Below are 16,194 nucleotides of genomic sequence, written 5' to 3'. Positions count from 1 at the left end.
ATTCAGTTTAACAGCACAACATTTAGGGACGTTTGCAGTATAACAGCTTTATTACTTTCATTATTTATATCATGATTGACCTCTTGTTTACTTGTTGTCTTGTTTCCAGTATAGGACAATGATACCACAGATCAGCTGGAAGGGATTTTAGCACAGATATATTTGTGCCTTTTGTTGCTGTACTTTAATACATCTTGCTTGACAATGTTTTCAGCATTTACTAGCAAAGCAGTAGTTGTTTTTGCAGTTTATGTTTTTGTGAGGTAAGATTTCTGGGTAAAGGCTTTTAGATAAACATATTTCTGAAGACACATGACTGTAATACTACATTAGCCTAACTACACAATTACATGTGAGAGTAAATATTATTCAATATTAAACCAAACCAAACTCAAAATGCCAATCCAGTCCTTGATTGTTTATATGCTATGATTTCAGACCAAATCCTTTACCAGTCTTTTACTTAGGTGTGCCCAATAGGCTATAGATATGGAAAGTAAAATTAATAGGATGCTTATGAACAAAAATGGAATTTTATATCATATTAATCCTAAAAGAAGTAAGAAACTTGCGTGTATAGTCCTCAATACTTTTTCTCTAATGCATTTTTCTGTAGTGTACTCTAAAAATATGTGACTGTCATGAGATAAAGTATTTTATCAGCACTTTTTTAGGGATGGCTTTGTAATACAACTGTGTATTTATAAATTGCCCAAAAAGTCCCATATTTGTAATGCTAATAAGATCACATTACAATATATAGCTTTTACTTTGTGTCTTAGGTAATTTATGGAAGTGGTGTAAGCTTGCACACAAGCATAGCTTTTAACACCCCATATCAATATATGTGTACTCTGGAATGTAGTTGTGTCTTTAAACTTACAGGTTACTTGTATCACTGTGCTGTTTTGGAAAAAAAACAAAACCACATAAGCTAAGAAATTCTTCAAGTAAAAATTTCTTCATGTATCTTTCATATAAGTGGATTTCCAGCAGGAGTATAATTGAATTAAGGAATATATGGAATAAATTTTTAAAACAAGCATGAATTTTCATTTAACCTTCAGATGGAGTTATATAACAAGTAGTTGAAAAGAAAGTATTCTTAATTGATACAATTTTTTGGGTAACTGTTGATTCCTAGTGCTTGCAACTGAGGTAATTGCATATCAACTTTTCCCCCTTTATGTGCACTTGTTTGAGAGAGTCAAGATGCTATTGACAGGAAGATTTTGTAAACTTTTATTTAATAGTAACTTGAAGCCATTTACGGAAAGAGTGAAAATCATGACTTTTATTTGACGGCCAGTAGGTAGCCACCTTCTAATACCTGTTCTCATGGTGTTCTTTCTGAGTGTTTAGGTAGTGGCAATGATAATTCTGCATTGTTATTGCTACCATCAGACTGTTTTCAATAGGTTTATCCTGTAATAGTATTTTACCTACTGTAGTAGATCTGGAGTCCACTTCATTAAATTTTGCCATTTTGCAAGAAGCTTGTCTTTGCTTGTATGTCAGTTCTAAGACATTCGGTTCTTGTTCGCTACAGCTTGCTCTTATTTATAGTTCGAATCACAGTGACATGAAGGATATCAAACAGATCTTGGATTCTTTTTGAGCTGTCTGGGTTATATTCCTGCCCTTAACATTCTAAACAGAAAAGTTGGACAAATGGTAGGAGGGAGAGATAGCCTCAAATGTTGCTATAGGCCAGTGGTACATAGGTCTTTGATCATTAGCATGCCGTACAGTGAATTTTCTTTCATCCTCTCTGCAGCCATTTGAGCTGCAGAAGCAAACAGAACAGAAAACATTGTAGCAGTCTCTTCTTTTTCAGAGGGGGGAATAGATCGAACAGTAAACATACTTTGATCCAATATATCAAGCTGACCAAAAAAAAGTGTCAGTTATTCAAATTCCTCACTGTAGGGTCTAAAAAGAATGTTAATAAATAGGTGTGTGTGTAGATGTAGTGGAAAATTTCTGATTTTTGAGTCAAACGTTAGGGTATTCATTCGTGCATCTTGCAAAAGGGACTTTCGTTGCATACTGATGTCTGAACAAAGTTATTTCTGTCCTGTTATGTTTTTTTGTGCTAGTACAGGCTGCTTCTTCATATAACGTGCCAATGCACAAGTCTCCATATAGGGATACTCGGTTCACAGACACAAAGATCTGTATCTAGCAAGACGGCAGAAAGGACTGGTTATATTCCTTTGGTACACCTGGTAGTTATGGATAGAATTAATTACCATAGTTTTTGCTCAAAAGTGACATGCCGATCCATGACAGCAAAAACTGTTTGTTCCTGATGACAGTCATTCACTTCTACTGGTTCAGAAGGCTTCCCTGAAGGAATTTTAATTGATCTGCACTTACCCAAAATAAATCAGAAACACTGCTGTATCCTAGAGATTAAAGCAAAAGAGAAGATATTGGAATACAGAGTATATGATTTCTAAGGTTTGCTTCGAGATGAAACTTGGGACATGGAGATGCTGACCTGCATTTATATAAGTGTTGAACTGAGTGGAACACATGGATGAAGTTACAGACTCAAACCCATGAGACCAGTGAACAACTTGAGAAGCAGAACCTGGCTTTGTAGCCCTCCACCCTGGCTGCTTTGGGACTGTGGACCGGGGAGAGGAAGGCTACTGCTGCTTTACAGTAAGACTTTACTACATGCTTAATAAATTTGATTGATTTTTCCAAAACACCATCACCACTGAAAAAATAAAATAAAATCAAATGAAGTAGCAAAGTGCAGAAAACCATGGGATTTCACTTTGCTACTTAAAAGGATCTAGCCTGTACTTCAAATACAACTAAGACTAATGCCCTGTGTACCTAATGCAGTAATGCTGGTTCTTGACTGATGAATAGATCAGTGTAAAATGGATAAAAAATTTGTTGACTTAGCACTACCATAAATGAATATACAAGGAGGTAGGATAAGTCATCGTGGTTCAGACCAATGATTCACTTAGGCCATCCTCTATATCCAGTGATGGCTGTCTTCCAGGGGTACCTCTACTCTCCCCTTTGACTCATGAAACCTCCTTGCATCAGTAGCATCCTTGGGAAGAAGTTCACAGTTCTGTTGCCCAATTTTTGGATAAGAAACTCATGCCTTTTCTTTTGGACTTGACTTTTACTAGGCAGATCTTGAATTCAAGGGATAGGGAACAGACAAAGTCTGTGCAACCTTTCCTTCTTCTTCAGACTTTTGTCATTTTCTATCATACCCTTCCTTAAGTCATCTCTTTTCCAGTCTGGATCGTGGTGGTATACTGAATTCTTCCTCATATATGGAAACCATTCTAAGCCTTTATTCATGTATATTTTCTTCTCTGAACCTTTGCTAATTAATTTTTTTGCGTTGTGTTCTGTACTGGACAGGAAACTGGATCATACTTTTCAAGATAGGGATTAATACAGTAGCAAGATGTGTTACACTTTGTTCTTTATTCTTTTCTCAATAATTTTTAACATTAAGTTTATAGATTTGACTTGGATGGAGTGGTGAATTTTAAGTTTTCATGGAGTTACCCATCATAAACCCCAGGTCCCACTTTCTGAACAGTAAGACGTAGTGAAATAGAGAGCTGTTTTGTTTAACAGAAGATTCAGGTTGTAATATTTATCAAAAATGGCTAACCAAGGTGTTTTCCAGTGAACCTGTGCTCAGCAAATTGTGATTGCTTGCTTGAACTCAGCAATAAGTATTCACAGTGTCTTTGTGGTACAAAAGAAATAATGTGAAATTATCTTTTAATTTGTATACTTGCTCTTTTAAAGTAATATAATCTTGTTATTATGCATCTCAGAAGTGAAGTAAATGACTGCTTTAGGAGTAGTGACTACTTCACATATTTCATACATAGAAAGAAAGATGTGAAATGTATACATATCCTAAGTGTGCAGTACATGTGTGTAAGAATAACCCTGAAGTGTATTTTAAAGAGGTGGTTGTAATACCTTGCTATAAAACACAATATAGATGCTTACACTTACTGTGTTCCCTTCCCTTTTTATTCTTAGATAACTTCAAGTGAAAGTTAAGGACCTTTTGTCCTTATTTGCTGTAGAGGAGACAGACACTTTTGTAAGGAGCACCAGTTTGAGCAAAAAGGAAAAGACCATCCCTTCCCAAAGCACAACAAAGTGACAAAGTGACTCTGAAGAAATGTAAGTGATTTATAACTGAACTGTGGCTATGGCTGTTTCTACTGTGGATTTATATGCTCTGTGGGAGGAATACAGTACCACATCACTGAAAAGTATTGCTTATAGATGTAAAATATGGTTTAGGAAAAAATTTGTAGAGCATACAGAAAATACGTACCCCTTCTATGTTTTTGTGATGGTAAGCTGTGCTACAATTATTTTTTTTTCCGAATGGCAATTATTAATGGGAATGAAGTGCTGTAAGAGTCACAAACTTGTTCTTCTACCATTCTCTATTCATCTAGATCTGGGTTAATTTAGATATGTAGAAATTAAGCAGCTGAATCTCAGACATCCTAAATTTGCTTACCATCAGGAGAGAAGCAGGCATCTCCAGAGGCCAGTCCAGCTCATTCTGAAAGTAATGCCTGGGGAATGCAGTATTACTCACTGAGTAGCTTGTGTTGACTGCTTAGCTTTAGCCTAAGTGTTCAGTGAACACTTTAACTTGGCACGTCTGTGTAAGATGCAGTGCCAGCTTCTTTTCTCCTCCCCGTATTGTCGTTCTCCCTCACGCAGCACGTGTGGCTGTTCATAAATTTGGAGAATGGATCTGACTGAAAATAGCCAATTATTTGTAAGGTTTTGTTTTCAGCTGGGTTTATCCCAGCCTTCTCCCATATGGCTGTCCAAGGGCTGTCACTCGTACAAAGGGTGATGGGGGTGGGAATTAGCAGCCAAAAGCATGGGGGAGCACATGATAACTTCTTTTGGCAGCTGTGCTAGTTTCTGCAACTTAAATTGCCTGGTGAGCTATAGTCTCAGACCTTGTAGATATTTTTAGTGCTCTACCATTTATAAGATTGAAAAAATGTGAGTGAAGCACTCTTACTTATTATCTAATGGGGAACTACTGTTTTGTTGTGTGTTTCACACTGTGGGAGTGCAGAGTCTTCTTTGTAAATTAAAATTCAGTTATCCAAAGCCAGAAAATGGTCACCAGTGGCTAGCAAGTAAGCAGGTGTCTTATAGAGATTTATAGTGTAGGCATGATACTGTATAATTCATATATACATACATAATTTCTGAATCTTAAAGATGCTAGCCTGATTTTGTATAGCACCAAGCATGATGTGTGGGTTGGGTGATACCATATGATTAATAGCTGGACTAATTTAGGCACAAGATCCTTGCTTCTCCTGAACAGTGAAATACTGAATAACATTTCATTCTCACAGTAAATACCTGATGGGAGGGTGTAAAGAAGACAGAACTAGACTTTTCTCATTGCCACCTGGTGACAGGATGAGAGGCAGTGGGTGCAAACTGAATACAGAAAATTAAATTATGTTTCCGTTGAAAAAGAATGTAGAAAACTTCTTTACTGGGAGGATGGTCAAACAGTGGAGCAGATTGCCCAACGAGGCTCTAGAATGTCCATCCGTGGAGGTACTCAAAACCCAGTGGGACAAGCAGCATTCTGCATCTGACCCTGCTTGATCAGGGGTTTAGATTAGATAAGCTCCTGAAGTCTCTTCCAACCTCAGCTATTCTATGATTCTGGGGATAATTATAGGTAAGCAAAATCAGAAAATGTTCTGCTATTTTATTTTATGACATTTAAAATTAAATTTTTAAAAAAATTTTACATTTTGATGTATTTAGGTACTCAACTTAGTCTTTTACTTAGGTTTTGACTAAAAATGAGACATGGCAGAATTTGAGAGCTTTCTAAAATGTGTTAAATTATATTTCAAGACTTGTAATTATAACTATGAAAATCACATTGACGTCTGTGAAAATATCTTTTAACTATGAATTAGCACCGTGACTCACGTGATGTTGGCAGTCACATGATGGGGATTTTAGATGTTTAAAATAGTATCTTTTTCACTTGATCCATGGCAAGGAAGATACATTTTTAGAATCATTTTGTGCTTGAAAAAAAAAAAGACATAACTAGGAACAAAGCCTTGCAGGAGAGCTCCATCAATCTCCAGTAGAAATAGCTGACTTCTTGAAGTCTTTTCAGAGGTCAGTGAGACCTATAAAGTGACTTAAAAAATTAATTATAAGCTGTTTTCAGTTACTTGCAAATGGATATTCTGAGACAGTCCACAATTCAAGAGGATGCCAATGTAAACATGTAAAAACTGGGGAAATGTACTGTAAGACTTCACAACATTGTCTTCTATATTCTATGAATGTGTGATTGAGGGGCTTCCTTGTGTTTTGAAGTAGCTGGGAGAAAGGAACTCTCTCTTCAGATGTCAACTTTCTTGAATTTTAACTTTGATTATTTTGGCAGACATTTTCTGTTCACAGTTTAGCTATAGGCAAAAGTTGCTGTGAGATGAGTGTATAATTTCTGAAAATGGAAGAAATGGTCTAAAAAAAGGTCTATGACCTCTTCTTTGCTTTTGATCAAGGACTTGAAATTTAAAAGGAAAGCTTTAATGGGTTACAAGATGTGTCTTTTGCCATGCTTCTGAATGTCTGTCCTTATTGCACTGAATTATAAGCTTTTGAGAATTGCTGCTTACTCATAATCAGAAGAGTCATATTACTTTGTCAGCATATTCTGAAAATATTCTCTGTATATTCTTAATCTTCTAGAAATGACTGAGTCTGTCCTGTCTTGGAGATCAAACACAGTATGGCATTTCAAATTTACAGAGCCTCCGCTATTTTCACAAAAGGGTTTTGTTTTTTGAATTTTTCTGGGACAGTGTATTTTTATTTTTTTTTCCTGCATTTTCTGCTAACTTTTCCCATGTACTTTTGAGAAGGATGTTAAGAGTGGGATTAATTTCCCCTGATGTTATACATCTAAAAACATAGGTGTTGTATATCTGAGCTGGTCACTATAGCTTCTTTAGTCAGTGAAGAGAGATGGAGACTTCTAGGGGAGGATTCCCATAGACTCTTTTTATTTCTCTCTTTAGATGAGATGATTCATCCTTTGGAGATGCCTGTTTCTTGTCACTGACAATAAAAGCAACCTAAGGTGACTGGCACAAATTTAGACTTTTAACTTTTCTATTAAACATTAAGGCAGATAAATTCCACCTCATTTGGCATAATGTGAGACTTAGGAGGCAGTAAGGCAGTTACCACTGGCATTGATAAAAACATCCTGCTTTCACATGAGAAAACAAAATTATTTTAAAAAAAATATTTCTTTATGCTTGTGGTGATACATTCAAGCTTATTAAAAGCAAATTTTTCATATTGCTTAGATATTGTATGTAACCATTAAATACTACACTTAATACTATGAAGTATTAATAGATATCAGGTATTTTCCTTTATTTGGTTTCTAGGTCAAGAAATGCAAATGTTTTAACTCTATGTCATTACTCAGTTTCTAGTAAGATAATAAAAGAGATGTATCATGAGATTCTTGCACCAGAAAAAATCTGGTGCTAATATAACAGATAAAAATGCACTTTTAACTAATTTTAAAATTGTATATAATTTTTAAGAGCAAGCAGTTTGATTGGCTTTCCAATTTGAAAAAGATTGCTATCAAACAATATCGATAATGTGTTCTGTTAAATAAGATTGTGATGAAATGCTATTTTCCATTTGTCTTGAAATATTTTAGATTTCTTTGATACTTTAAACTGTTGCTTATATTTGAATAATGGCTAACATTGGCTAATGCAGGATGATAACACCTTATTCAGTGCCACTTTGCATGGATAAGGGCTGTTGTGGGGAGAACTCTTTATTGCCATGGAATAGTTATATGGGTCTAAAAGGCATTAGAAGGATTGTACACTGTTTCTATTTCCTTTTTAACTAAAATACAGGTATATGACAAAGAAATTGTAGTGTGACTTATAATTAGATGTCTTTTTGTGTCTAATTGTCATCTATTTGAATTATTACCCTGGACAGTTAGACTTACCTAGACTTAATTCATGTGTGTTTGTAACATCACTATGAAGAGACTAGGGACAACAGTTGATTATGCTTCTAAGAGGGTCTCAGTGTTACACTTGTCCTGTAAGGACAGGTGTGAGCAGAACTGCTCATGTTAAGCACTATTTCTGTACTTCCATTTACAGTTGCCTGATTAACCCGTATTAGGGGGTATAAAATTTTTCTTTCAGTTGTAATTTTGTTTTGGATATTAAGTTTTGTATGTGGGATGTTTCGTTTCCATATTTTTTTCTCTTTATTATTTAAAAAGTGGTGCATTTAGTTCAGTATTGCATAGTAGCAGCATGCATATAAGTGTAACCACTACAGTGGATACATTTGGCCGAGGAGAGGAAGTGATTTTTTTTTTTTAAGAGTGCTTGCAAATTGGCCTAAAGAAAGTGCTTAGAGAAGGGAAGTAATCTCATGTTAATAATTTTAAATTATTTTCTCTATCTCTCTTTCTGATATTTGCACAAAATAGCATTCAGCAATGTTTGTATCTCATTATCACTAAGCCGTGTGCTCTAAATAAGAACAAAATATTTCTCTTAGAAACACTGTTACATCAGTACTTGCTGGCTGAGATTTTTACTGGTAAAGAAGCAGAACTTCACTGAAGCTGCCAAGCTGGCTCTTTATGTAGTTGGTACAAGTCTTATAGGCTTGATTTTTTCAAGCCTATAAGATTGTCTGGCTTTATTTGGACTGGATTTGTATTATTCCCATCCTTCTGCTACATTAAGAGTGTTTAGTTTTGTATGGAATTTTATGCAACAGGCTGAGAATATCTGGGTCCAGTGAAAGAATTTGAGTATAGAAACCCGAAGAGTTATCTGTTCAAGAAACTCATTATTGACTCGAAATCAACAAATATTGTCCATAGCATCTACAGGTATCTAAATCATCAGAAGGTTTTTAATAATTAGATTTCACATGGGGTCAATCCCATTCCATGTAGAAAGTGAATCAAGTTCCCATCACACTGTTATTCTGACTCAAAATTTGTAAGCAACCTGAAGTTTCAAATAAGGAAAAGGGAAAGATATTCTGATTGTTGCAGGCATTTTTGGAACATATAAGTATGTTTTGATAGGGGTTCTACAACTACCTGTGTGCTATGCAACTTGTTTCAAGTTGCAAACTTGCAGGAGAGGAAGGAAAACTTTTTGACAGCAGGTGTTCATTTCTTCAGCCCATGTAAGCTCTCTTGTCTCTAGTGGATTTTGGATGATTAGATTTCTGAATTGGTTGAGAGCATCGATTAATTGGACCTTATGCCATTCTAACTGTCAATTTTCTTCATTTTCTACTTTGTGAGAGGTAGAGTTGTATTACTTTGATTTTAGAGTTCTTTCCTGTGAGATAAGGGAGTGAAATTTGGGTTATAGGCTAAATAAGGATGCCAGTTAAACACATGCCTTTTTCTAAAATGACAGTTTTATAGCGTTTAGTGTCCTCCTGCATGCAGTTACAGTTCCCTGGCATTCAGCTCTTCAAGAATTGGAAATAGTATGAAACATATATCTGTGATGGAACAAAATATTCTTCATATAAGATCAGTAAATTCTTATATAGGATTACTGTCTGTTGGTAAAGACCTGCAGTGTTATGCTTCAGAGGTAGAAGCGTTTGGATGGTAATGAAGGGATTCTTGTATACAGTTAACAAAGCATGGTGAGATCCTTTGGGGCATAATTCTTGACATATAGTAATAATACACTGCATTTCATCTGAGGATTTCAAAGAACTTTATAAAAAACATCACTGAAGTAAGTACCACCTTAACCCCCTGTGGAGCACTATTAAGACGAGTCTTATGCAGAAATGAATGCAGAAATACCATGTCATTTCTATGGTACGTTGGTCACTGTACCCTTGCTGCACACAGGTAATTCAGGAACCTTCAGTCATATGTATCTTGACTGGTATTTTCCAGATGGAGATCATAAGGCATAGAGAAACAGATTGACATGGTCCAGGCAAAGAGTAACTTCAGTGTAAGTGTCCCAACACCAAAATAATCCAAAACAGTCTGGGTGTTTTCAGCGATAGTTGGCTTGGGCTTCTGGATCTCTCTGCTGTTGTACAGTTTGAAGCTCTGTGTAATATTACAGAAGATAACACTGTGCAAACAGTGCTGTTGGAACCTGGCCATTTAGAGTAACAATTTCATGAGTTCTGATATGTTGATACATGTGTATGTCAGAAAAACAGACTATTTTAATGTATTGAAAGCATTGGTAGGAGATACACTAAACACACATCTCTTCAAGGGCAAGACACAAACAGTATACTTGCAAAGTACAAGAGCAGAAACCATCTGTTGTGTAGAGTATTTTGATGAAAACATACGTGGTGAAAACCACAGCTAATTAACAGTTATTCCACGATGCAATTTAGGGCTTTTAAAATGATCTTATTTAGAAAATTGTTTTGGAGAGAGAACTGTAAAAGACACTTTGTGTTTTGCCCCATCAGCATTACTGCATGTTTATGACTGGCTTTTGTCCATCAGTCCTAAGGACCATTGATTCACCTCTTGTCCCTTTTTTTGAAGGAGATACTAGTATTGTCTTAGAAGTGTTCTTTGTTATTTTGCTATTCTAGACCTCATATTTTGTGATAGTGAAATATAAATTGTTTCTCTCCTTTATCTGTAGCAACAAATGAAAACATGTAGGTTCGCAATTGACATGATTTTGGCTAAAATCATATTTTTAAATAGAAACCAAGTAAGGGTTATGCTAATAGCACCTCATTTGTAATTTAAACTGCAGCTGTTAACATTCAATAATGAAACCATACATCAAGGAGTTTTCTGCAAAAACAGAAAAATACTAATTCCTCATCCTCAGATCTGCAAATCCAGACTGATGGGATTTCAGTCCTTCATCTTTTAGTGACAGGCGGCAGCATCAGTGGAATAAAACCAAAATGTGATCCCCTTTCTCTCCACCCTCTTCCCCTAATTTTACTCTGACAGAGAAAGAATTACAGTTTTAGCTGGTATCTTTGCCCAGGGGAAAAAATGGTCTGTCATCAGGTCTTTTAGGGAGGAAGAGCTCTTCATTGGAGCAGATAAATGGTATTTTGATTCTCAGGGTGCATGTTACACCTGTATTTTTGCAAGATAGATAGATGATTTCTGAGACAATTATTAAGAGCAAAACCAAGGTCATCAACCTTCTCCCAAGAGGTCTTTATCTCTCAGTTTTTGTTTCTGATGACAATGTTGAATATGGGGGAGATAGGCTCCAGATGAACTACCTGAAGCTGCGCACTCATAAGAGCAATCCCCAGCCATATGTTAGTGAAGGATGTACTTCTATTTTTAAAACTGCAAAAATCAGTGACTCTGATCAGATTTTTCTAGATAAATTTTAATTGATTTTGCAATAATTTAATGCACGCATGTTGATGTTTATCATTCTAAATCCCCTAACATGCATACATTACAGTGAAGTCCTCTACAATTAATAATGAAATAGAGGCCTTTGAGTATTTTGAAGTTGAGACCTCCTGTGTCTTTGGAGAAATTCATTTTGAAACCCTACAGCTAAATTCCAAAGATCTTCATTGTCTGCAAATGAGTTGCTCCTGTACTGGAGTTGGCTTATGAAGCTGAATCCCTATATATGACTGGAAATACTCAGTTACCTAAAGAGAGAAAATACATAAATCTGACCCAGCAAAAGAAATCTTTACAAATTGCCATGCAAAACAAAAATAATGTGGTCTTATGCCTAGAACAGAAAATGGTTATCACCTTGGTATTGCTAGGCTTCTGTAGCATCTCTGTTAGTATTTTAGTTCAAATCAGGACTACACTTGAGAAGTATCAGGATAGACAAGCTTCCCATCGAACTTTCTTAATGACGAAGCTGGACAAGGGCAAGTACTCTGAAAATGGACCAAACCTATACAGTAGCATGAAATAAAGTGTCTTGAAGCACATCCACATGAGTGTTAAGTGCTCAGCCAGCTATTCTACTACATGTGGCTAGTTTTGCTGGGTTTAACTATTTCCTAATTTTGATATTTTCTTAGTTATATAAGACCACAGAGATCCTTGTCATAAAGAAGTCTATAAAACCCCCCACCCTTTCATATCTGTGAGTAATGTAATATTTCTGCTTTTTGCTTAGATAGCAGATTAGAGTCTGTAATTGTAGAGGTCTCTTCCGGAATTAAAATGTTTTCACATAATCACATGTACTTCTCTGACCAGTGGGCTATTTTTGTTTTGTATGTTTCAAACTGTACTGAAGCAGAAGTTGTTTTTACATAGTCTGTTTACATTAAAACTTGGAATTCATTTAAAGGGTGTTGTTTTGAATTTTTGATTTCACCTTCTTTTTTCATGTTTCTAAGGGAAACTTTGGACAGATACCTTAAAGAGGAGAACTAGTTGACCAGTGAGGGGCTGTCCTTTTCAACCCCTTTTTTATAGATATATGATAAAAAAAATCAATGGTAAAGTTATCCCTTGTTTATCAGTAGTTAGGGGGGAAATGGAAGCTAATACTGAAAGATAAAGGTTGAGTAGCTTTTTATTGTAATGTTCTGTCATCTTCTGTATTGCAATAAGTTGTGTGTGGGTGTGTTTATGTGTATATATATATATACACCTTCATGTGTGCACACACATAAGTATATGTATATTATGCTGTATTTAGTATAGCACATTGTGAAAGGTATTGCTGACAGCAGCAATGTTGATGAGGTAATTCATTGGACAGGGCATTGGTAAGTACTACTGTTCTTGTTGCTTGAAAGATGAAGCACTTAGTGCCACTGCCTTTTCCCAAGTTTATAATCTTGTGTGCATTTCTAGTGTTTTTCTATCCTAGTCAGTGTTTGTCAGTGAAATTGCTGTATCTGGAATTCTTCATTGGACACTTAAACATGATTTATGAGCTCTTAGTTGTCAGAGTCTTTCCTTTTGGTCTATCAGACAATATTCTGTTCGCATGACACTATGTGTGGCACTGAGACACTGACTTACCCAATCTCCATGCTCTTCAAACCTTCTAGAGGTACTTACTTTGGTAGCACACCGTGAAATAGAAATATGATGTTCTGAAGTGCCAAAGATAAAAATCCAAATACTATGTTTATGAATTACTGAAAAGCCAACATTTGTTTCCACTGTAGCCTGCTGCTAAATAATTTAAACTTCCGCTCATTCTAGCATTATTTTTTAAATAGTCATACTGACTCAAATAGCTGAAAATTTTGTACATTTTTTTTGCTTATAGGTGAAACTGATTATCATGGGATGTAAGGAAATAGGCAGTTTGTAAATGTGTGTAAAATAGACCAAGGAAAAAGAGAAAAAGAAGAGTTGGTAACAACTTAGGGAAACCAGTTTGAGGTTAATGGAATGACAAGAGGGCATTAGTTATGAAATGCCCATTAACTCTCAGTAATGTTAGACCAGTCAGTATATTTGAACATCAATTGATTTCATTGGTAAGATGATAAATATACAAAAAAAAATTAGAAAAATTGATAAAGTGGACTTTATAGTGTTTTGTACAATGTTGAAATTGCTCACCATGCTCAACATAAACTCAGACTCTTCAAAAATCTTAAACCATTGCCTTATTGCTGTAGGGGCACTCCCAAACAGGTTTTCAAGATGTGGAAACATCAGCATAACAGTAAATTTGATAATGTTGAGCTGTATAATTCAAATATTTTGCTTATTGATGGATACAGCACTTTTATTGACACAGCTTATCATTCATGTAGAATAATTTTTAAAAAACTGCACATGCGTATATTCAATAACTTTGCTTGTCATGTAGAAGTCTGACAAATGTGAGTTTTTAAGTGTGCTCTGAAGATGGATATCTTTATTTACTTCCTATGGATGAGCAACATGACTCTGACCTACTGTTTACTGTTTGTCATTTGAATATCAAAAGTGAAAAAACTGAAGTATTTGTAATTTTTCTGAATTGCTTGAGAGCATCATTGGCACTAATGTTTCACTTAATGCTCTACTCACCTCTGCAATCAAAAGTGAGATCCTTTAGAGTGGAACACAGACACACACACCTTTCCTAGGTTATAGGAAACACTGAAAGCCTGAACCAGGAAATTCTGGAATGAGAAAGACCTTTGCCTTTCAAGCTTGTGTGTGTAAGGTTGCTTTACTTTGAAATGTTTTTGTCCTTACTCCAGGCCTCTCTAGAAGGGTTATGGAGGAAGGAAGCAGAGCAACTTAAGTTCACCACAAAGTTGTTAAAAAGATAAATTAGGTTTGAAAATGAACAGGGAAGTGACATCATCCTGAGGGATTAAAGTCCTGAAGTAGTGTGTGGTTGTGTACATGTTAACTGAGTACTTCTTAAAGATGGCTTATATTCTGGCTCTGTTATTAACACTTACTGCTGGGTTCTGACCCAGAGATCACATTTGCTGCTGTTGTTGCAGGTGTCAATTTTGCAATTTCTTGATTGCTACCATAAGTTAATGATGAAATATTATGAACTTGATTTGACTCATTGTCAGACATTGTGTAATCTGGCGACTGATCTTGTGTTTCTGTTACTCTTTCAGTGAAGTTGAATGCTGGACAGGTTTAGGACCAAGGGAATCTTTTCCATTGCTTGTGTTGACTTTCCCAGTGTTGGCAGGGTGCTTTACATATACCATGCAAAGGGCTTCCATCAGATGCAAGTATTGTGTCAAGGGAAGCATGTGAATAGCACTTGAATAGTTACATGACTTGTGGACAAAACCAAGCAGAATTGTGCCTGAAGAAACAAAAATATTTCTAAAAATTAGACCCTGAACGTTGGTTTAAAGGTTGTGTCCTTTGAAAGGATTTGAGGCAGTTTAGGTGCTTACGTTGCTCTAGGGACTTTTGAGTACTGTGAGGTTTTAAGGAAGGCTAAGTATTCCAGGAAGTTTAAGAGCTTATGGCATCGTAAATATTTAAGATGATTTAAAAGGTTATGTCCTCTTTCGTATTTGAGTTGGATTAAGTGCTTATATTGCCTTAAGGACTTTTTCCTTTTTTTTCCCTAAAAGGAACCTGGGAAATTAAATGCAAAAACCCCCTATAGATGCAGTGTTTGGGCTGAATTTGAGAAATGCAAAATTCTATTAGCTTGCCCACACTACATATGCATCAAAGATGGACAGAACAATGGAGAGTGTCTAGGAAAATGCTGGATATGAAATCCAGAAGCAGTTGTTTTCAACACTTTGACAGCCTATGTGTTGGGAAATTTTTTTTCTTCTGCTTGTTATGTATGATCTGGTAAAGATCAAATAGGTAATCAGGATAGAATCAGATTATTGAAATACAAAGAAACAATTTCATCTTAGAAGGCAAAGAGAATATTTAATTCAATATTCAAGAAAATAGGAAGCCATTTAGCTTCACTTTGTAGTGCAGCAGATATTTTACTTTGCTACTATTTTACTTCAGTGGCAAGGAATGATGAATATTATGTCTAGATCTCAGTAACTTTTTTTTTTTTTTAATGGTCAATTTTGGTATTTATTCTTGTCTTCTGAAATGCCTTGCCTAAATTCTTCACTAAAGTGTACTTGCATATATTTTCTATTTTTTATTGTATTAACTAAACGCATGCAGTTCTCCTTGCATAAAAAGCAAATAGCACTGTTAGCACTGTTTATTCAGTGTATTCTATGCTGCCTCAAATAAATGGGCATCAGTCCATCAGTCCAAACTCACAATTTTCTCATGGGTCTCTAACACCCCAGTGATGCAGCTCAGTTAATTCAGCACAATCACAGTAGTCGTATCTGCTGTTGCAGGCTGTTCTGGCACAGCACTCAGTGCCAGCCATCTGGGCCATATCTGGTGGTCCCATGGGGAATACATGGGACCCCACCTGGAGTATGGGTGTCCAGCTCTGGGGTCCTTAACACAGGTAAGACATGAACCTCTCCAGAAGAGATGTAGATCAAAAATTTTCAAAGGAATGGAACACCTCTGCTATGAAAAAAAGCTGGGGTTGTTCATCCTGGAGAAGGAAGGTTCTGGGGAGACCTTATTGTGGCCTCCTATTCTTAAAGGGGGCCTGCAAGAATGATGGGGGCAGACTTTTTACC

General features: G+C 35.9%; 1 protein-coding gene across 6 annotated transcripts in view; it reads left to right on the top strand.

Moving 5' to 3' along the window:
• FOXP2 (forkhead box P2) overlaps positions 1 to 16,194 on the top strand; it is a 407,335-nt gene that overhangs the window by 59,992 nt on the left and 331,149 nt on the right. For 5 of the 6 annotated variants that reach the window (XM_050324245.1, XM_050324243.1, XM_050324237.1 and 2 more), the window contains exon 2: positions 4,045 to 4,191. The exons of the other annotated variant lie outside the window; for it this stretch is intronic. The gene's annotated coding sequence lies outside the window, so the exon portion shown is untranslated. The remainder of the gene's footprint in view (positions 1 to 4,044; positions 4,192 to 16,194) is intronic. 6 annotated transcript variants of the gene reach the window in all.

Source organism: Myiozetetes cayanensis, unplaced genomic scaffold, assembly GCF_022539395.1.
Source record: "Myiozetetes cayanensis isolate MyiCay16 unplaced genomic scaffold, myiCay2020 scf3, whole genome shotgun sequence".
NCBI lineage: Eukaryota > Metazoa > Chordata > Aves > Passeriformes > Tyrannidae > Myiozetetes > Myiozetetes cayanensis.
The sequence above is the reverse complement of the archived record's forward strand: the minus strand, read 5'-3'. Positions and strand labels throughout refer to the sequence as shown.